The sequence below is a fragment of the Pteropus medius genome, unplaced genomic scaffold (assembly GCF_902729225.1).
Source record: "Pteropus medius unplaced genomic scaffold, Ma_sr-lr_union100, whole genome shotgun sequence".
In the NCBI taxonomy this organism is placed as follows: Eukaryota; Metazoa; Chordata; class Mammalia; order Chiroptera; family Pteropodidae; genus Pteropus; species Pteropus medius.
The window spans coordinates 37,165,840-37,189,841 of record NW_024340849.1 but is presented as its reverse complement, the minus strand read 5'-3'; the positions used below and the strand labels follow the sequence as shown (position 1 = coordinate 37,189,841).

Below are 24,002 nucleotides of genomic sequence, written 5' to 3'. Positions count from 1 at the left end.
GAAAGTTTCTCATGAGCTTGGGGACCTGCTCATGGTGCCCAGTGAGGCTGGATATAGCAAGAATTAGGGCAGATGAGATTGGAAAGGTAGCCTGGAGTCTGATTGTGTAGGTCTTTGGACACTCACTGCTTAGAAAAGGAGTTAGAAATTTGTCTTTTTTAAAATTGGTGAGCTCTGGTTGAGGGAAGGGGTGGTGATATCTGTGTTCATACACCACTGGTCTTGGGTCTTCTTTTACCTCCCATCCCATGTACTGGAATTTTTTGCTCATAGAGTGTTGATACCATGTGGAAGGAAAAAATAATGAATAACTGAAAATATGCTATTAGAGAAGGCTGCTTGATAATCTAAGAGGTAGCTTATCACTTTACCACTTAAATATAGGGTAAATATATTTAAATGTTTTTTGTTTGATTGCTTTAAGAACCAGAACACTGCCCAACTCTTAGAAAGTGTAACTTTGGCAAAAAGCACAAAAATGTAATTGCGGTAATGTTTTTCCAGAGTAGGGATGGTTCCCAAAGCACTCAGAAAGGTCTTTCTTGTGGGGCAAAAGCAATGATTTCTCAACCTGTGTAGTGTGCCAGGGATAATTACATATTCTCTCAATCACAAATTAAGCATTGCTCTTTGGCAAGTGTCCCCTTTAGCCTGAGTTTATATTGAAAGAATTCTCTGAGGTCTTAGTAAGCTGCACTTACTTAAATTTTTACAGTATGAATATTGACAAACAGGTTGCTATCTTATACTGTTTTGTGTGAGAGGTGCTAAGAAGTTGAAAATGAGGTTGAGCATCTGGATTCTGTGATGGATCTGCTGAACTCTACAACCCAGGGCATACACCAAGGAATGAGTGGCACTCCCTCTGTCCCTGAAGAGCAAATAATGCAGCAAGGGAGAAAGACAGGGCTTGACGGGAGAAGTACAGAAGTAAAGATCTTTAACTGTGGTTGTGTTTGTCTTTGTTGCCTATGGTTGAGTCAGCTCCAATTCCTGGCAAGAGGTAAGTGGATAGTTTTTTCCTTTTATGTTATTTATTTTCGAGTTTCCATATCAGAATTAGGTTAGCTATGTAAAATGATTTAGAAAGCTTTTTTTTTTTTTTTTTTTTTAAGCCATGGACTATTTTGTATAAACTTAGAAATTATCTGTTCTTTGACTGTATGTGCACAGCTTGTGGGAACACACTTTATGGATCTGACAGCCTTCTTAGAGATAATTTGCATCTTCTTGAAAATCAGTCTTTCATCAGTCTTTACAACTTCATAGTATTCTGTTGTAAATGAATTCTTCTGTAACAGTTCCATCCCTAACTCTTGATTTCATCTGTTTTAACATTTTAAATTTTCTTTAATGAATTAATTACAGCACTGTCAATTTTATCTGTTTTGCTCATCATTAAACAGCAAACACATTCTCTTCCTCTTCTTGACAGGTAGTGGGCAGAGAACCGTTCTAATAGCTCCATCAAATATCGTCTTGAGATCCCTCTGTGAGAGTTGAGCAGTCTACGTATGTTATCTTGCAGCCCCACCCCCTCAACTCTACTCCTTAGCAGTAGCTAAAACTTTGGCTATGAGATGGGAGCCAATTTATTCTCCTTCAGTTTCCCAGTCATGTCTTTATCCTCCTTAAGATCACATTTAATTTTCATGAGATTATGAGTGTTGGAAAAATGGTGTCACACTTCAGCATATCACTTTGCCCACATATTTGCAAATGATACAGGATTCACAAAGGAAGAGCAAATTAAGAACACATCTGTTTGCAGTAATCCATCATCATCTTCTTGTCCAGCTTCTTGCCTATAGCCCAGATTCGTTTGTTTTCCATCAACCAGAACATTGGTAGAATAGTTGTCAAAGACAGCTATTCCTGATATATTCTCCAGGAAGTACATAGGCAAGTTTCACTTATGGCTTCTACCACTACACATCTAATGGCCTGCACTGTGCCACTCTCTGGATGGCTTATAGCTGTGGCTGGGCACAGAGGCAAGAAGTGGTGAGTTCGGGATTGCCAGTACCTTTGTCCATACTACCTCGTCCTCAGCAGACAGGCAGTTAAGCCAAGTTACAGACAGCACCCAAAACTGGAAGAAACCTGCATGTTTGCATTTCAGTGGGGATCCTTGAAGGCCTGAACATCTCCCTAGCCTAAAAGAAACAAACTTACAATAATAGAATTTGGGAGAGATGGAAGTGGTGGAAGATTACTTGGTCTACAGTCATTTAACCAGTATAATGCAAATTACTCCAAGTAGTAAACCAAGACATGGTTTCCATGAAATGAGCTGTGGGCATGTACACCTAGGAAGGTCTCATAGTTCCATTTATAAACAGCAATTTGAGTATAAAACCCCATTGGAATGCATTTTTAGAAGAAAGATTTAGCAGAAGGTAGAAGAAGGACCTAGAATCATAGTCACAGAACCAGGATTTGAATCTCACTGTATTACAAATAAATCCATGACTCTGGGTGTTTTTTAATTTCTCTGAACCTTAGTTTCGATATTTCTAAAATGGAAATAACACCTACTTACCTACCAGGATTATTGCAAAGATATAAATTTATAAGATTAAATTGAAAAAAAAAAGTAAGGTAGCTTGCAAAGTGTAAAGTAACTTGGAAATGAAAGGTATTCATGAAACAAGCATTCGTTGAGGGACTATAAATGGTATTACAGTTTTATGCTCGTAAACTGTATTAAGGGTTACAGCAATTTACCAGATATATCTTTAAATGTCTCATATCATTTTAACTGACCAGTTGAGAAGTTTCCATGGGAAAAACCTTTCTCTATTTTAATATAGTAATATTTTCTTATCTCATTGGCTGGATTTTAGAAATAGATTTTAAAATATCAAGGAGCATGAAGATTTTTCAAAACTTGTTCTTTGCTTTTATTAATAAAAAGAGAACTGTGCCAAGGGTATATGCTTCAGTGAGAAATAATGAGAGAAAATTGTTTCACAGGGTTTACTTGGTTAAGTGCAATTAAGCTAGCCTGTAATTTTTGTATTAAATTGTTGATGGTTCGGAACCAATATTTGGAGCTACTCATTAAGTAAATTACCTAGATTAAGGAGTTTCCATGATTTATAAACACAGGGAAGAAAGATGTCTTTAAAACCCTTGGTCTCTTGAAATAAAGACTAATGTGAGGTTGCTAAACCGGTAGCCCTAGACTCTGGCTGCACAGCCCTCAGAAACTGATAGCATGTCCAAGGGGGAAATTACTGTTGGGCTTGGACCCAGGATGCTCCTGCTGTTCCTGCTACTTTTAAATGTGCGTGAGCTTTGGCTAGCATGCAAACTCCCTGAACCCAGTTTCTTTGTCTCTAAAGAGGAGTAATAACATTCATTTGGACTAAGATGCAAATTACAGGAAAAGCTGACTCCAAGATGCTTGGAGAGTTCTTCCTAATGTCAATGTGCATAGAATGACATGGGATTTTTTCAAATGCAGATTCTCATTCAAGGGATCGCAGTGTGGTCCTGATTCTGCATTTCTGACAAGCTCCCAAGTGATGCTGGTGCTGTTGGCCTACATATGAATCACACTTTGAGTAGGAAAGGCTTCAACAATAAAAAATTAAGCCTATTTAACCACAAAGTCCAGAAATAAATATTGGCTTCAGTTAAGGCTTGTTCCAGTTGCTCAATGAAGTTATGAAAGTACTCACTTTCTTTCGATTTTTCCTGTGCTCTCTAATGCCAGCTTCATCTGGCTCTCCTCATGATACCAAGGTGACTGCTGCAGCTCCTGGGGCTTTGGTTCAGACATCTTTGGTTGCTGCTCACAGAAAACATGTCACAATATTGCCAATAAAAGTTTTAAGAGTCATTCTGATTGTCCAGATGAAATGAACTGATTGGCTTAGCCCAGGCATAGGCTCTGATCATGGAGCTGAGGGTAGGATGAAATTCCAGGAACCTAATGGAAATTAGGACTATGAAGAGAAGAAAGCAAGTGCTGGGGAGACAGCCAAGAAACGTCCTCTGTAGAGTCAAATCAAATAAAGTTTAAGAAATCAAATCTATTTGAACAAATTTAATGCTTTTATAAACATGAAATATCATAAACAGGTAGTTTGCACATTACCCCATCTGATTTTGGAAACTTCTCCGAGTCAGGAAATATCAGTTTTTGTTAATGTTGGATATGTTTTGGAGATTATGAAACTCTTTTAGAGATTCCCAGGACGTATTTTTATTTATTAGCTTGAATACATTTAACGTGACTGTGTCAGCAGGAGTCACTAAGAAGTATTGAAGTGAATAATATCTTTATAAAAAGATAAAATCTACAGCACAGAAAAACCCTTTTAGGGTGTTTTGTAGCTCGTTTTTAAAACGTATTCATCAATTTAACTCTGTTGTCCAGCTAGACTTGGAAGGGGATAAGGGAAATATGGAACCAAATAACTGTAGCAAATGAGAATAGCAAGAGAGTGATATAAGATCAGACTCGGGGTGAGGCTGCTCTCCCCAGGACAGAAGGAATGGTTTGTTGATTAAGACAAAACACACCAAATTTATTAGAGCTGTCCACAGTTAGCAATAGTGAACTTCTTGCTACTCTTGCCATTTCTATGCCCAAAGCTTTCACAATAGTATTCTGTCTTTCACTCTGACAAAGACCACTTGCTTGCCCTGCAACCAGTCAGCCTTAGCAGTGCAGATGAAAATCAAGAGCAGTTTGTGTTGGGTTCACCTTTTATGATGGAAGAGGTACCAGGGCTGCATTGAAGAAAATTTCAGGAAATTTCTTTCCATAGATAAACCTGCCCTAGTGCCATTGATTACAGTGATGTTATCATCCTGCCAAATTCTAAGAAAGAAAAAATTCTGATCCGTTTCTTTCTTTCCAGTGCTCAGAGCACAGCAATTTATGAAATTTTGTCTATCAACAACTCAAATAAACCCAATTTTTGTGGTATAGACACAGAGTTGTGTACAAACATCTCAAGTAGGCCCAAGATTGTGTGATATTGGGCAATGTCTGTGTACATGACATGGTTGATCATATAGCTGGGTGTAGATGTGGCACAAACTGCATGAGGCAATTGATATGGGTGTTGGCTGCTGCAAAGCCCAGGTATCTTTTAGGTACTGTGTAATTAATAATTTAACCTTACTCAGAGAGTAAAAGAGTTTTATTGAAATCAAGAATAATCTTGGGGACACTGAGCTCACAGTTGGTGTTAGAAATGGGGGTGGTCTTAGGTTGTACCCCTTAACTTTGCAGTTGGCATCAGAAGTGGGATTCCCTAAAATGACCTTAACTCAACTGAAACATGTAGTTTGAAAAAAAGAAGGAATTAGAGGTCTGGGGTTGATGAATCTTTAATTTCTGAGTGGCTACCTGTTTTTCCCTGGTATGGAACTGCTATTTGCTGGGATCCATTACTAGAGGTAAAATTACCAATGGAATTTAAAGATAAATCTAGCTCCCAAGGAGTTAACTCACTGGATGTATAAAGAAATGCAAATTAATAAGAAATAAGCTAAATATACACCTCTTAGCTATTGTTATCCATAATAGTTAAAATAAAAGTGAAGAGTGTTAGGACAGAGCATATGAGCCACGCTTAGATTTGAGCCAGTCTGAGCTATGGCTGCTAGTATTAAAGATGCCACCGAATTATAATGGGACAGCAGATAACACTTTAAGGACTTCTAGTCACCAGGAAGTTAGTCAGGTGGGGGAAGGGCAAAACTAAGACGCTAGTGAAACCAGGGGTTATAGTGTAAAGGAGCTGTTTCATTTTGTGCATTGATATCATCAGCTTGCTGAATAACCTTTACTAAAATGGGTTGTGATTGGCTAATTTAGAGGTGGTATATTTGGTTTTGGATGCTGCAGAGTAAAAGAGAATGTTTGGGTTAACACAGGACCCAGCTCACTCTTGAATAATCACAAATGGTTATATGTCATCCACATGCAGAGCAGGTTGTTCTCAAAAGGATAGCTAGCTTGGTGGGTTGGATAAAAGCTGCTGCAAAGTGAGTTTAATTGAGGAGACTGTCCAATTCTTCCTATAAATGCCAGGTAGAACATCCCAGATGAAACAGCTGATATGCTTCATATTCAAGCTATGCCTGGATGATTGGGCTATTCCTACACTGAATATGCCCTTTACCCAAGGCATAATGAATGCTGTGATTAACCCCACTCCTGCATGGATACCCGTGTAATATTGCTGCTGCAATATTGAGCAACAGTCTGAGAATGCCTGTTAGATTCCTTGTTTCAGCTTCCCTTATGGGTTCTACAGAAGTTTAAAAACTTAAAATGATTCACAAGAAAATGGGGAAAGACAAAAGGAAAAGTTAAGGGCGTCTACTGAGCAGGGTAGAAATACTTAGATACTTGTTGAGAAATAGGATAAATAAAGTGCACATTGATGGGTTGAAACAAAGGTCTTAATGCAGCGCTATTGTTAGTTGGGTGGACCATTGGGAACCTCTGCTGGATCCCAACATTAAAGAGCCCTAAACAAATCTGCCCTATTGAACCCAGAGTGGAGGAATTTGAAAAGCTAGAAGGCAAAGATGGCAATGAGAAACCTGATCTGAAATCGGGGGCAATGATCTTGCTTATCATTTATGAAAATTGGCAGAAGAGCCAGGATCTTTTGGCTCAGCTCCCAGCTGGGGACTGTAGGCTAGTGAGGTTAGGGAAAAGAGAATTTTCTGGGGCTTCATGACATGGGATCTCAATGCACTGAGATTCTAAAACCTGTCGGTGAAGTCCTAATGAGATGTACAGTTAGACTGGGGGGATATGGAGACGCAATGGTTGATGGGATTGAAATGAAAGTTTGGATTAAAATTGGAATGTGAAGTGGTTGCATTTCCTTTAGTGAACATCTTTTCCAGAGATAGAAAGTTTGGGTAAAAATAAATGACAAATGAAGAGAAGAATAAATAGTAGCTGAGAGTAAAGAGATTTATAAATAGGTTATGCAGTGAGGTAAATCTAATATTACACTGGTGACTTGAGAGAGGCTCAGAGCAAGAGAATAATATTATCTTTTAGCTCAATTGTACCGATGTCCAGAAGGGTGACGTATATATTTGTCAATACCTCCCTTGCTTTTGGAACCTCACAAGGTCGAATAGAAGCCTGCAAACCTGAGTGGCATTGTTCTGGAAAACATTTTAGTCATGTAATAGGATGGCAAACTAGATTGAAGATTAATGAATGAGTAGAGCTCTATTAATGTGTCAATATCTTTAGCTTTGTATTTTTTATGTTACATCTACTACAAAAGATATCATTTGAGGAGAAGTTTCTGGGCACTGCTCCCTACTAGGCCATTGGATTCTGTAGTAAACAACTCTCAGGTGACTGGTCAGTGTGTAAGTATAAACCTGGATAATCAAATGTTTAGAGAGCATGCCTTATATGCCATAATGTTCTGTGCACAAATGCAATATCACTCTTGTTTTTGTGAATGGAAAGCTATTCAACAGACTAAGAAAAAACAATGGATCCTGATGAGATTAGAGCAGTAGACACCACATGGTAGGTCCGAATTCCTCTGGGGACAGCCCATTTTGAGATGAGGAAGGCTATGGGAGACCTTGTGGCATACTCAAACTAAGTTACATCTAGCTGTGACTACCACTCATCTAACCCTAGAATGGAAGATCCAACATTTTCTAACTGTGCTCAGGTCATTAGTACACAATGGCAACAACATGTGTAGTGGATTAAACAATGCTGTGTCACAAGAAGGAAAAGAACTTTAGGGAAGATAGGTTCTGGTCCAGGCATCTTTGAGCAAGCTGAATTCACTTTTATTTATTTATTTTTTAAGGATTAAATGGATTCACTTTTAATGAGTAATGGAATTAGGAGAAAAAAGCCAGTTAACTAGAATGAGCAGATTAGAGAAATCTCTTTTCAGGAGGAAGGCAAAGAATGGGAGTCAGCCTGAAAAGGTGATGGAGCTTTAGTGAAGTAGGTCAGGCAGACTCAACGATAATGCTGGATAATGCTGGGAGCCAGTGTTGGCAAAAGGCTTGTACCCTGACCCAATAGAGGCTCTTGACTGTTTTAATACAGGTGGAGTTCCAAGGAGCCATGGAACAATGGCCTTCCATTCCAGCTGCTAAGCCACAAGGGCATACCAATGGGACTCTTACAGCTCTCCAAACCTGTAGAAGTTCTCTGGGGTAATTTACATTGATACACTATGTCTGCCCTCACCCCTAGGATAGATCGAAATAGACATATCCTATAATACAGATAGCAGGGATAGTAACTATCCTGAATACCACTCCTGTCCACCCTGCAGGAGGAAGATGGGCCCTGCTATATAAAAAGCACACATGGAAAATGGTCTTAGGACAAATCTTTGAACTGAGACAGATTGAATGACTTTTCTCAACTGATTTGGATCCTGGAAATAATCAAATCATGGTCAATGTAATCAATGTAATCACATGTCCATAGTAATATTTGGTATATGGGCAAGGGTTGAGTGTGTTAGAAAGCATAGCAAACACTTCTTTAATTTTAACTGATTTTGTTCTGAAATAAAACAAAATTGTACCATGACTACACTGTGATATGATGTAACATTGACATTATTGGTAAGATTATACTACCTTATGTAAATAAGTCTTATGATTGCACTGGTATTAATAATCAAATATATTCAGAGACTGAGTTAAAGCCTCCTCAGGATGTAGTACCAATGGAAAATGATTGGTCTGAACTGGATTTAGCTAACCATCACATAATTGTTATGCCAGACAGTTCTGTACGAGTTTATCATAAGGTACAATTAGCAGTAGATCACAGGAAGAAACAAGTAATCACATTAGTCCAAAATATGAAAATATATGTAATGGCTTTATAGGTTGTATTAATTCTTTAAATCTGCCCCTACCCAACATTGACTTCTTCAAACGTTAGGCATATTCATGCTGATTCTGTTGCTGTCTCTGTCATATAAATACTATACAAAATGTAGATTCTCAGAGAAATATGATAACTTTGCTATAAGAGAGACTTGGCCAAAGGCCAAGGAGTAAACTGTGAATAAGGAATTTAAACTTACCCAAGGTGAGGTCTGGCCTTTGCCCTCATCTCCTGGGAAGTGCTTTCTAGGAAAAATGTCTGTTTGCTTGGGGGCTTTGGGCCATATGACATCTGCTCTACCTCTAAAAGGTTTAAAGGTCATCTGTGTGTGTAGTCAACCACGTCCCCATGGTAAAAACCCTGAACACCAAGGCTTGGGTGAGAGTCTCGGCTGGCAGTATTCTGTGCATGTTGTCAGACATCGTTGCCAGGAAAGTTAAGACTGTTGATGACTCCATGGTGAGAAGACAACTGGGACCTCTGTATTGGGAAACTTCCTGGACTTTGCCCTATGTACCTCTTCCTTGGCTAACTTTAATCTGTATCCTCTATTCTTTTACCGTAATAAACCATAACCATGATTATTACAGTTCTCAGTGAATTATTGAAATTATTGAAGGTGGTCTTGGGAACCCTTGAACCCTGCATTTGGTGTCAGAATTGAGGACAGTCTTCTCTGCTATACCCTCCAACCTCACAGGTGAAATTTTAATTTTATTCAGATTATTTTTTTCTTATATCCAACAACACCAACTACTTCTTCAAATATGTCTCTGCCAGAAACATTATCCTTTAAATGGTTCCTTGGATGCCATTACAACTATGGCATAATCCGTAGTAAAGTACCATTAAGATGTTAATACAGATGTATGTGTGAATTAAAAAGTTACTCTAAATGCATAGTAACCAATTTACTTCACATTAATAATTCAGCTAATTTTATTTGTTTCTAAACAAAAAGCAAGGAGAACCCAGCCCACAGAGCAATCGTAAGAGTGTGCACAATTTTTATTAAAACAAAATAAATTCTTTTAAACTTCTTGGCTTTTGAAAGTCATCCAGATTCCCTTTTTTCCATCTATCAAGTTTCTTTTTTTAAAAATTTTTCCCTCAGATTGAAGTTAGAAACCGACATGCTCTTCCTCCCTGCATCTCATTCTGGGGTAAAAGGAGAAGACATTATTTGATGTCCCTAAATTCTGATCCTTTTAAAAAGAAAGCAAACCCACCTTTACCTAGAGTATTATTTATTCTACTCCATCTGTTTCAAATAAGTGCAGTAAAGTGATCAGAGATAAACTAAAAAGAAGAAAAATGGCAAAGCATGAGACACAAATAATTTTCAAAGACTCTTAAACAGCACATTTTGAAGATTTTCATGCTTGACAATTCTAGGTATTTGTGATTCACAAAGCACTTTACAAAGCAATGTACTTAGCCCCATTTTTTAATTTGCAAAAAACAAAACAAAGCGACAACTTCCAGCCCCAAATCCCTCCTCCAAATCGTGAAGAATGCAAGATTCAGAGCCAGTACCCCAGGCAACATTTTTCTGTTTTTCCATTTTTACATGCCTTGGTATTAGATTCCAGTTTTAGTTATTTAACTTATAGGCTGAGTGTATATTCAGCTTTTGCAACATGTCATGGACACTTTGCTACAGATCGGGCTCTTTATCTCTCTTAATTCTCCTTTCACTGATTCATTATGTCAGCATGCATCAGTGCAGGACAATATGATTATGCGACAGTCTAAAGCTAGAGAGTGGACAAAATCACCTGGTGATAGTTTGTGTGCAAAAGGATTGCTCATTTTAAAAAGAATTCTCAAAGTCCTTTTAGTCAGCTCTTCTAGGTCACCACAAATGATTTAATTAATTAAAAAATACAGATAAGTTTTAGAAACATTTCTACTTTAAACAGCAATGTTTTCAAACGTGTCGATCCCCAATTTTTACCTATGTGGCAATACAATGAAATAATTTTAAATATAAAGTGATTATATAGTAAATATGAAACAAGTATATAATAAAATGACTTAAAAGATACAAAATTAAAACTTGTTTATTTTTATGCTTATAATCCTTACAGAAACAAAACAAATAGAAAATTGCAAATTACATATCCCTCAAAAGAAAAACCCTTCCAAAAAGGAAATTCAAAATATCATCTTTACCTTAATGTGGCTGATGATATTTTCTTCTGGGAGGAAATCCCCTTTGTAAAGTAACTGTGGTACTGAGCGCTACAGCATAGGTACTGGCAAGCATTTATGACCAAGTGCTGTGTGACAACTCAGTTCCCTCACCATTTTCTCTAGTGGTGCTCCTAAATAAATGTTATTTACACGTCTATTGGCCTTCATGTGGCATGAACACATCATATGCTTACCAAGAGCACCTCATTTCTCTTCACATTAGCTCATGAATATCAGCAAGAATTACTCAATGCCAATGAGATGCTGAACCCTTTCCCAAGTGTACTTGATTATAAGGGGTTTATTTACATGATCCAGAATTTATGTGGTTAATTTTTTTTTGGTAATCATCAAAATAAAAACACAAAATTAACAAAATAAAACTCTTATAGAGACATCTGGGACAGCAAAGATTATGTCACTTGGTTCTAGAGTCCGTGGACCTGGCTTGAAAACCGCTCTTTTAAACAGGCACATGCATGTCCATTCTTATTTAACAATATTTGATCTACTAATTGTTCTCATCATGGGGCAATTTAAATATTTCACTGGGCTGTTATAAGAATTAATGAAATATTGTATGTGAAAAATATTTTGCAGGTTATAAAGCATTGTAACAACTTCATAGCTAATTTTCTACTTTTATTTCCTTCTTCCTCCAATACATATATAAGACACATATTGAGTCTTACTGATATATTTTCCTTTAAAATTTTTGTTTCCTTGTTCTTTTTTATTTGTGTAATGATCAGCTGTCATCCATTACTTCAGAGGCAAACTTCATCTGACAATCATATTGATAGAGAGATAACCGATAAACCCTCATTTCTTGGATGTATGGCAAAGTATTTTAAGTAACAATGATTCAAAAAGAGGACTTCTTGAAAACTTCCTATTGGAGTTATAGAGTTTTAATTTATTCTATCTGGTCATTGTACTACCTGTGAAGAAATACATGGGGATAGTACATGGTACTCAGGAATATGTGTGTAGGAGACAGAAATACTTCATAATAATCTCTGCTCATTGGACTTACAGAAGAAGGGGAAAAGGAACTGCTTGTCGGAATGTACACTGCATCAGACACTTAATAGGTATTATTTGTTGGCATTACTTTCTCATTGTGCGGGGAGGAATTTGAGATTCAGGAAAGCTCTGTAACTTGCCTAAAGACACAGAGGAAATTGGAGCAAGATTTGACCCCAGGTTATGATTTTCAAGTCTGTATGACTTTCGTGATGCCTATCTATGGAAGAGTGAGAATGCAAGGGACAAAGACCAAGGACTCGGGCAGAGAAAAAAGAAATTCTCAGGCTGGCATTTGCTAAATTCCTTGTGGCCTCAAATTCAGTTTTTTAGCCAGAATTTACTACTGCTAACACTTCATAGTTATATCTGCACAATATCAGCACAATCTTAAGTGTTGGCTTCTTCCCAGCAAAGTAATTTGTCTTGAAGACTTGCTCTGAGACTGGTTTTCTCTCTCTTTCAGGAATCAACTTGGAGTTATAGGTTCCTGAGCCTTGAAATTGAGCACAGGTGTGGGATACAGTTTCTTTGGCTTCCAACAATCAGCTTGGGTGACCTGAATTGCACAGCAGCAACAACACGAATGCTAACACTTACTGAGTGATTATGATATGCCAGACACTGTTCTAACCAACTTATATGTAGTATTTTATTTAATTCTCAAAGAATCCTTTGTGGTATCTATTAATGTCATTATACAGATGAGAAAACTAAGGCACAGAAAGAACCAGCAACTTGCCCAAGGTTACATAGCTGTAATAAGGTCACATTAGACTGTGATTCATTGTCATCACATACCCAGTGCTCTATGTTGCTTTTTGGGGCAAACTTGGGTGAATTGTTATGCCCATGAATTTCTACATATGTGCTGTATTTATCCAATCTCTTGCCTCAAGTTGCAAGGTGCTGGGTCCAGAACTCAAGTGTTTCAATTTCCATGCAGCCCCTATAAGGATGTGTTTGGTAAACAGGGCTTGACTTTTCCTATATGATACAGTAACGTCCAGGTGTCTACTTGTGAAGGCAGAGAGAAGTAGCCTATTCTAAGTGGCATATTGATGTCTCAGGGTATATAAAAAAGAGAAAACAGACTTTAAACTAACATTAAATACTGTTACAGGCTAAGTTGAGTGCTCCCGCCCAATTCACATGGTGAAGTCCTAACCCCCATACCTTAGAAAATGACTATATTTGTACATCTGATCTTTAAAGATGAAATAAAGGTTAAATGAGATTCTAATGGCAAGCCTTAATTTGATATGACTGGCGTCTTTATAAAAAGAGGGGATTAGGATGCAGACCTACACAGAGGAAAGACATGTGCAGACCAAGGGAGAAGATGGCCATCTATAAGCCAAAGAGAGAGGCTCTCGGAAGAAACCAACCCTACTGACATGTTGGCAAATAAATTTTTGTTGCTGAAGCCACCCTGTCTGTGGTACTTTGTTATGGCAGCCTTAGCAAACTGATACCATTTGGATAGAAAGATGAACTGCGGTTTGGGGTATACACACCATAATTCTGGAAGGGCTCTCTTTTCTGGGGAACTGGCTGGAGTATATGAACTGGGGTCAGCAGATTAGGAAGTTTCTGTGATAGCCTGACACCATTTTGTTTTACAGCATACTTAGTCGTTCACCAACAAATACTGACCACCTATTTATTTTGCACTCACCATTGTGCTGGACCTTGATGATAAATGGTGATCAAGATGAGCCACATATAGGCACCAAAGAGCTCATGGTATATGGGTACAAACATTTACACTAGAGCATGGACAATGCAACGATCCATCCCTAGGGAGCAGCACATGGTGAGTGTGGGGGTAGGAGAAGGCTTGTTATAGCAAAAGAATCAGTGTCAAGACCTGAAGGTTGGATGAGCTATTTCAAAAGAGAAGAAAACAAAGAACGTTACAGAGAAAGCAATGGGCAGCTGCGAAGTCTTGCGGAAGGAGAGCATGACATTTGAGGAGCCGAAAAGAAGTTCAACATGGGTAGAGAGCTCAGTGGAGAGGTAAGCCCCCAAGCTATGTTGGGCCAGGAGCATCAATAGACATGCTGTCTTAAGACAATTGAAAGTCACTGAAGAATGTCATGTTTGGTCATTGGTGTATGTGTATGTGCCCATGTGTATGCATGAGTACACATGTATGTGTTTTATGTGTATGTGTGTTTGTGGGCACTGTAGAAAGAAGTTTCCTATAGTTATTTTAATTATCCAGAGACTTGAACTGTCTGAGGCAGTATCGTACCATCTGTAATGCTGGGTATCTGAAAGCATAATGGAACCTTATGTAGAACCAGCATGGATATGCCCTACCCCCAAATCCTATCTTTGCTGCTCTATTCTAAGTGCTAAATTTATGACTTTCCTCAGAGCTGCAAGTTTGATTTGCAATGAAATAGAAAATACAACTCAATGGTATTATGGCCGTAACAATAGAAAGCCCCTGGCTGGTCTGTAACAGAAATTTTGGCTTGTCAAGGATGATTGTGCATGGAAGATGTGTTTGTCCATCCTTGTCAGGTTCAGCCCATTTTAGACCAGGCCCTGACTCCCATAGTCAAAGCCAGTGGTGCATTTTCCTTGCTTATGATGAAAAGAAACAAGGACTTTTGGTTTTGGGGATTAGACTGAGAGTGATTCTCTTTGAAGCTTTTGCAAAGCCGACAAGAATTTCACACCATTTTGAGTGCTGCAGGTGAAGAATTTAACAGCTGGTGGGAGTGCAAATTAGAGCCAATTATAATTTGATTGACCTGCCTTGACAATAAAACTGTCTTCCCTAATTTAAAATGCCTAGCAGGATCCTCTGCCCTGGTAAAGTGGTGATTTCAACCAAAGAGTAGCTTGAACTAGAAAATTCTTTAACAATGCTGTGACAGTAATAAAGATTTATTTATATAGCACATTTTTCCCTCTTCTTGGACTGAAATGACTATGCTCAAATTGAGAAATAGCACGTTTTGCACAAGAATGGAAAAGAACTGGGCTTGGCAGAAATGACTCTTGAGGATGGTGGTAACAGAAGGAGAAAACACGTGTAAATTTTAGAAAGTAGAGAAGAAGAAGGAAAGTTTCTCAGTTCCAAAGTGTAATGCCAGTTGTCATAATATTTGTAAAGAAACCAAATGTAGACCTGAAAAGCATATTCTTTAAAATTTTTTAAAATGTCATATGAGAAAGCCCTTTTTCTTCCTATGTTTGATTTTATAAGCGAATTTATTCTGTTACCTTATTTAAATAGGTCAAAGAAGGCTATGAACTCCAGTTCAGACTCAGCCTGCTCATTCTCCACCTCTTATTTACATTAGATTCAGTTTATTTAACTATTTATATTTTATAACGAAAAAATTTAATTGCTCCGCCTATTTTGCTTTGCCACGAGTCAGATTTCCCAGTCATTTTCATTGACCTCTAAATCTGAGGCAGGCACTCTGCATGCTCCATGCTTCTGATTCTTAAAGACAGTTCTGACTCCAAGGAGTCAACCCATGTAACCACCTAAGCAGAGACTGAACAGGTCTATTCTCCAATCCCATCTCTGCTGGTTTGGGTTACTTGATCTTGAGTGCATTACTCTCTGAGTCCCAGATTTTTCATCCGCTAAATGGAAACAATAAAACCTCCATCATGAGATAATGTGGTGATTATCGAAATATGACCAAGATTTTCTCCTTGACCAAACTCTAGCCTGGCTCCTCTGAGTCTTCTTCCTGACCAGGCTTCGACCTTGACCTATAAAGACTTGAACAAACACTAACAGTTTCTAACAGCTTAAGGATGATCCCTCAGATGACACTAGCCTCCATTAAAGTGCTTCCCTGGGAAAATCAAGGCTGCTCAAAGAATTTACTGTTTGTTCCAGCCAACAACTAAAGACCAGGCCCCTGTCTCCCAGCCTCTGTGGGAGGGTAGGAGTCCAATTTTGATAAGGTCCTGTTAGCGAATCCAGACGGGTGTGTACCAAAACTCTTTCCTACTTTTTGTGATTTTCATTTTCTTGAGTCTACTGAGTCCTTGTTTACCCCTCTCCCTGTTCCTCCATTCTTCCTTTAAGACACCTGTGTCCAAATCAGTTCAGTTGAATTGAATTTAGTTCCCTCTGGACTCTTTTCCCTGCAATGCAATAGTACATTACTGATTAAAATCTGTCCTTACCATGTTACCTCATATCTGGCTTTGTTTTTGACGTATACCATATACAAAGTGTCTTGGCATAATGTCTGGTGCAAAGTGGCTTTCAGGAAATGGTGTGATCCTGTTTCTGCCTCTGTCAGGACCTGCTTCTCCTTCTCTCTATCACTGAGGAGTTTCAGCATTCTCATTTGTTTCTCTCTTCTTGCTCCCAGTCAACATTTGAACATTTGCAATGAAGGAGTGAGGGAAGACGAGGATGAGAAGGAATGCTATTCTTGCCTTCTTGATATCATACCTAGAATGAGTTTCACTAACTGCGTTCTTTGGTTGATGAGGTTTTATAATATGAATACAATTCGGATCCACTGTGTGTTAAACACACATTTATGATTGGCTTAGAAATTTTTATCTTTTTTTATCAGATAGTTTAAATAAAAGAAAGTGAGAAGGTGGGAAAAAGAACTGTAACAAAGTCCATGAACTTTACATCATATCAAAAGGTAGGGTTGCTTTCAGTTTTGGGACATATCAATATGGATACAACCTTAGTTTTATTGCCTTCGATCTTATGACAGGTAAAGTTGCAAAGGGAGCAGAAGACCAATTTCCAAACAATCAAAATAATATACAAACTTTTGGCTTATGGCATTGTTAACTGCATAATGCATGTAACTGAGCTCCATCTTAATGTCTCTGAGTCATCCGGAAGCTTCTATTTAAGGAGATCAAATCAAGTGCATGGGCTTCATGACGCTGTTATCTCTCTCCTTTTAAAATTAATTCCGAATGTGGATTAGGGTTTCTAGAAGTCCAGTCTTTCTATAACGAGAGCTTTCCTCTATTATTAATGTGGTTTACAAGGTTCCTACTAAAAAAAAGAGTTACTACTAATAAAGATCTATGTAACGATGGTTGTATGTATCCTTGTACACATATCCATGAAACTGAGATTTCTGTGGGTACCACTTGTGGTTTTTAAAAAATTACCTATAGGAATTTTAAATGGGAGGCAAGGATCCCAGTAACCAGGTCCTGGAGTGCAGCCAATTCCCAAGCAATGAAATGATGATTTCTGCAATCGGGCTTGACTGGGCTGGGCCTGTGCAGATGATGGAAGGGAGCAGGATGTTCCAGCAGCTGCTGTCTAGTGAACTGAGACGGGGCATTCACAAGGTGAGCAGACAGATGCCATAATGACCCACTGAAGAATAACGGCATGCAATACAACATAGCTGGGAAACGTGCAGAAACAATGGCAGCAGATGGACAAAAACCTGGCTCGCAGCAAGCAGGGAGAGGCAGCTCATTTATAGCAAAAGCCCCGCATGGCTCAGGGAGAGGCAGGAGTCCAGAACCACACCAAACCTGTAAATAGCAACAGGCCCTCTAAGAAACATTCGTCCTTTTCAAATATTTATTGATTGCTTGCTATGCATACCACACTTGGCCAGGTGTGAACTATGTGAACCTGGGATGAAGACAGGCTTATTGACCTCAGAGAGTTTAGAGTCTAAACAGCGGGTTTCTGTTTATATGATACCATTTGGGAATTATGTTGTGGTTATTGACCTCACTGGCTTTTAATATCTTTCAAATCTAGTTACTCTTCTCCTAGATCTTGGATGGCGGAACTTCAAAATCAAAAGAGATGGAGTTTTAGAGGAGTAGAAGGGTGCAAGCAAGATTTGATGAATCACATCTCCAGCAACTTTGCTCCAAAGTTGTCCAATAGCTAAGACTATTGAATGAGACTATTGTTCTCCAGTTTATAGCGACACAGCTCAGCGTCATCTCCTTATAAATATACTGCAGAGAGGATGACCAGCCCATATCTGAATTTTACCTTTATCCAAAAAAGGTAGCTATGGAAGAAAGGGCATTGTAGTTTCCAAATACAAAGGGCAATCTCATTCTGTGTGTGTACGTGTATGCACACACATGCACACACAAACCCACACACATGCATTCTGAATTATGTCTTGCATCCTTTGGCTCCTGAGTAAAGATTCTTCATTGTCATTATAGTTAGCATCATAACTGGTTTGGCAACTGAAAGCTAAACTAAAAAAAAATAGCTTTCTGGCTGTTGAGTAGTTCTAATAACCTGAACACAAGCTATTTTCCAATGTTTATAATGAACCTTACAAAGAAAAGAGGATTACAGTGCATTGGGAGATATGCTTAAATGTGGAGATATCTCGGATTCTAGTTAGAAGACTTCGTAAGTTATGCTGTGGAATCTTTGCTCCACGCTAGGATAGTTTTTCTTTCCACAGCAGCATAGACTGAGAAGGTTTGAAATCATTTGGCTTTAATCTATAGGGGAACAATGATGGTCACCTATAAATTAATTATTAAAGTAGCTGTGCTTTGGTAAGTTCTAGTTTGGCAGATTTAGTCTTAATTACGTGACCAGATCACCACCAGTTTGATTATCCTTGGAAAAAGCAAAATAATGCTGTTGATTCTACACGACATACACATATAGCTTTATAACCACATTCTAAAATACAAATGAACAGTCCGCATTTCTTCTAATGCCTAACTATAGATGTTGTCTATGTGAAAAATGAGAGATAAACTTGATTAAAAATAGCTTCTAACTATGAAAAATTTAAATACAATAGAAAGTATCTAATATGTTTATTAAATGCAAAGTAGGACAGAGATAATGAAACTGATTCATGATTTTATTCTCATATGGAAATAAGATTGACGATCTCAAGTGCTGAATAAGAGCTTCGGGAAATCTTTACATTATTGGTAGAAATTGCAACCATTTTAGAGATCAATTTGGAAATATTTAAAAAACCTGAAGATATGTGAACCTTATAATATAAAAAATTCACTCATTGACATATGTCATAGGATAACGCTTGCATACCCAAGGAAACTTGTATAAGTATTTTTATAGTAGCATTATTCGTAACAGCAAACATTGGAAATAACCTAAAGTGGTAAGTTCTTATAAAGGAGTACTATATATACAGCAGTGAAAGTTAATAAACTATAGCTACATGTTCTCTATATTGAATGCATTTTTAATCATAATGCTTCTTTAAAAAGTAAATTGCAGAATATTATATCCACTATAATATGATTTATATGTTACAAAAAAACATACAAAACAATACTTAAAATTATCCAAAGATAAGTATCAATGTAGTAAAAGTATAAAGCAATGCAAGATAATGATGTGTATTTTAACATTCTTTATATTCTTTTCTATGCCTTTATATTACATAATAAATACATTGACAAATCAGTAGTGCTAAAAGCAAAGTAGAAAGGGTATCCTAAGATTCCATGAAATAGGTGGAAGAAAATACTAAAGGAAAGGTGGAGAGCGCAAAGGAGAAATGGGTTTAGGAATTTTTGTCTATTTTTCTCTATGAAAGCACATATTAAGTGGCTGCTTCCTTTAGAAAATGAGGTCAGAGAGCGGGACAATTCCCATGCCATTTTTATCTATCACATTTTTTTGTTCCTGAGATAGCATGAAGACAAGGGGTTATGGAGGCATAGTCTCTCCAAAGGTCTTCTCTCTGAGGGACATGAGTAGTTCCATATGTCTTCGTTGATGTTGTTCTTATAAATGTTTATTTTCCACCAAATTTGTTGTGTTTCTCTGTAATGCTGTGAAAAGTCTTCATTTCCCTTTTCCCAAGTGTTGAGGTTCAAAAAGCCAGCTCTCCACCATAGATTAATCTTCATCTCTTCAACGTCTTGTTTGTATGTTGATTTAATTTCATGTGTAAGTATTTACATTAGTTTTCCTCAGTGATTTGTATATTAATATAAAAATTCTTACAGATATGTATGTTTTTTAATCCTCATCATACCACTTGACAATACACTTTAAATATATTTCACATAACCATTTACAAGAGCAAGTTGGTTTCTGAAGAAATCTTGTTTGATGGGTGAAGGGTTCTTCGGGGCATTCTTATTAGATTTTCTCTGTATTCTGATCCACTGGACCTAATATTTCTTTTCAAACAGCTTGGAGAAGGAGCTACGAAAGCCCCCTTTCTGGTCTTACCTAGGATTTTGATCACTGAAAGATGTTCACTTGTTCTTTCTTCCTTTGGACAGAATCTGGTGGTGTCTTCTAAATGCTTCTCCCTCCTTACTTCCAAATAGGTCTGCTTTTCACTTTGGGATCTCTGTTGGGGGTACTGACAGATGATTCTTTTTGTAAACAGGTGGAATAAAATTACAGTATTGATAAATACAGCACTATAAATGTAGTTTTTCTTCCTTATAATTTTCTCAATAACATTTTCTTTTCTCTAGCTTACTTTATTATAAGAATACAGTATATAATACATATACAAAATATGTGTTAATTGACTGTTTATGTTATCAGTAAGGCTTTCAGCCAATAGTAGGCTGTTAGTAGTTAAGTTTTTGGGGAGTCAAAAGTTATACGCAGATTTTTGATAGCATGGGGGTCAGAATCCCTAAGCCACATGCTGTTCAAGGGTCAACTGTACGTGTATCTTATATTTCTCTGTCTCTCTCTCTCGTGCTCACTTGCTCCATCTATCATTTATCTATCTACCTGCCTGTCTATCTACCTTCTTACCTAGCTTTCTATATAGCTATCTATGTCTGTATCTAGTTGTATAATTACAACTTTGTCTATATACTCTTTAGAATGTCCTGATTTATCCAGGATTGGGGTGGAGTGGGGAGCAGAGTGTTGAAGAGAATTATAAAAATATTAGCTGGTTTTATGTCCTTTATTATGAGAATGGAAAATAGAAACTTTAAGATGAAAATCTTATATTTAAATATTATAGCTTTAATATTTAATGGTAGCTAGTAGATTTTGCAAAGAGCTTTACAGATGAGAATACCATACACTATTTAATGAAAATGACTTTTATTGATGACAATAATATTAACTTGCTAATACACAATTGGGAAGGGAGATTTACAAAGGAAGTTTTTCCCATGCAAAAACAGAAGATTGATATTCCTCTCTGTGGAATGTAAATTCAACAATCAGCCCATTATTTTACAACGTTTGGAGATGTGAGATTTACTTCTTGGAAGATTTTGTAATTTCTTTTAATCTTTAGAAAAAGGCAAAGATTAACATTTATTTTAAAAATTATTTTTCGGTCTTAATATCATAACATAAAACCATCATAGGTGTTCAATGGTTGAAGTATCACATCTCCTAAAAATAGAAATTATATTTGACACTCATTGAAACAAATTATTTTACCTATTCTTTCACCAACAACTTATACAGCACTTACTTGTTTTAGGCATCATGCCAAACACCCAAAAGAGAGAAACACAGTAAACATAAAACGGTCTTTGCAGAGTTACAGTCTACAGGAGAAAACAGAAAGTAAACCACTTAAATATGTAGATTAAGGAGCAAGCACTGTAGGAAAACCTATTAGATCAGTAGGTAGCCCAATCTTGACATTTTGGACATATTGGGCCAGATTCTTCTCTGTTGTTCATGGTGGGGAGTGGGCGGAGGAACTGTTCTGTGCATGGTAGGATGTTTAGCGGCATCCATGGCTTCTACCCACTAGTTGCCAGTAGCACTCTCCCCAAGTTGTAAACATCAAAAATGTCTCCAGACATTGCCAAGCATCTCCTAAGGGCAAAATAACCTGCAGTCAAGAACCATTGTTTTAGAGAATCCTACATATTTTTTGAGTGAGAAAGATTTCTACAGATTTATTTTTAAATGATCATTATCTATTATTTTACCCATTTTTTTTTATTCAATAAATATACATTTATTAAAGAAGTACTAGGAACCAGGCTGGAGAGGATATAGTGAAGATTTTTCTTTTTAATGAGAAGATAAAAGATATCAGAGATTCTGTGTGAGACTCATTTAACCTGGATATTCTCATGATTGAGAAATGGGATAATCTAGAAAGAATATGCAATAGATTATAAACTCCATAAGGCAAAGATCAAATGTACTTTAAAAAGCTTTATTGAGGAATGATTTGCATACCATAAAATGCACCCATTTTAAGTATATAGTTACATGATTTTAAGTGAATTTATACAATTGTGCAGCCATCACCCTAATTCAGTTAAACATTTCCATCACCCCCAAATTTCCCTTCTGTGTGTTTGTAGTCAGTATCTGTTTCCACCCCCAGTCTCATGTAACCATTGATCTTTTTTCTGTTACTATAATTTTGCCTCTTCTAGACATTACGTATAAATGGAGTCATGTAATACATAATCTTTTTTGTCTGGCTTTTTAAAGTTAGCGCAGTGTTTTTGAGTATCATCTATTTCGTTGCATGTTCGCAGTCTGTCCCTCTTAATTGCTGAATAGTATTACGTTGTATGGATTTTCATATTTTGTTAATAATTTACTAGTTGATAGCAGTTTGGGTGGTTTCTACTTCCTGCCTATTATGATTACTCTAATAGGAACAATCTTTATGTGGAATGTTTTCATTTCTTTGGTAGATAGCTTGAGGTGAAATTGCTGAGTCATACAGTTTAGTGTATCTTTAACTTTTTAATAAACTGCTAAGCTGTTTTTCAGAGACTGTCCCATTTTATAGTCTCACCAACAATGCACAGCTTCTACTCTCTTAACTTCCTTGTCAATACTTAGCAGAGTTGGTCTGATTTAGCCATTTCAGTAACTTCGTAGAGGTATCTCATTATGTTTTTAATTTATATTTTCTTTTAAAGTATAATTTCCATTTTTTCCCCCAGAGAATATTTCTTCAGCCATGAAGGACTTAGCTCCTTACATGGGCTTTGGGAGAGGCCGTGGGGCAGCACTCGCAGATCTAAATCCGGGTGGGGTGTTTGGTCCTTCTGGCTTCAGGAGAGCAATTCCTTACTCCCTTGTCCGAAATGGCACAACTCACACAGTAGTGCAGTTTCACATACAGCTTGTGAAGCACGTAGGCATTGAAGACCCTTGCTTTGGAAATGTCCCTAATGGCTGCGGCTTCTGCTATGCTTCGAATGACGACTTCTTAATGACTCGTCCTTGGGCACGCGTTGGCGCAGTTGGTGCAGTGAATAGGCTGCACATAGCCATTGCCCCTGTTGGCACGGCTGTTCTTTCTTTACTTGGTCATTTTGGAAGTGAGGACCTGAGAGAGCTGATTTGAATTTTCTTAATAGCTAATAATTTTGAACATTTTTTTCATGTGCTTATTTCCATTTGTATATATCTTTAGAGAAGTTTCTTTACAAATCTTTTGTGATTTAAATCTTATTATTGTATTGAGTTGAAAGGGTAATTTATATATTCTGAATAAAAGTTATTTTTGAGATACATGCTTTGCAAATATTCTCTCCCAATCTGTGGCCTCTATTAATTTTCTAAAGGTGTCTTTTAAAGAGCAAAATGTTTATATTTGATGAAGTCCAAGGATCAATTTTTCCTTTTCTAAGTGGTGCTGTTAGTGTCATGTCTAAAGAAATATTTGCTTAACCTAAGTTACACAATAATTTTCTCCTAGGAATTTTACAGTTTTAGCTAAATCTTATATTTAGGGTTAATATACATTTTGACTTAATTTTGTAGATGGTGAAAGATAAGGGTTTTAAAATATATGACTACCGATTGATATTGATCCAATATCGACAAAATATATGAGTATCAAATATAATTTTTAGAAAAAACTATTCTTTCTCCATTGGATTTCTCTAGCACTTATGTTGAAAATTAATTAATCATTTGTGTTTTGGTCTAGTTTTAAACTCTTGTCTTCCATTTATCTATATATTTATTTCT

The 24,002-nt window shown here is 37.1% G+C and overlaps 2 pseudogenes; both read right to left on the bottom strand.

The window, feature by feature from the left end:
- Positions 1-1,379: 1,379 nt before the first annotated feature.
- Positions 1,380-1,900, bottom strand: LOC120589241 (ras-related C3 botulinum toxin substrate 1-like; annotated as a pseudogene).
- A 21,100-nt stretch (positions 1,901-23,000) lies between these two features.
- LOC120583255 (40S ribosomal protein S26-like) lies at positions 23,001-23,340 on the bottom strand (annotated as a pseudogene).
- Positions 23,341-24,002: the final 662 nt, after the last annotated feature.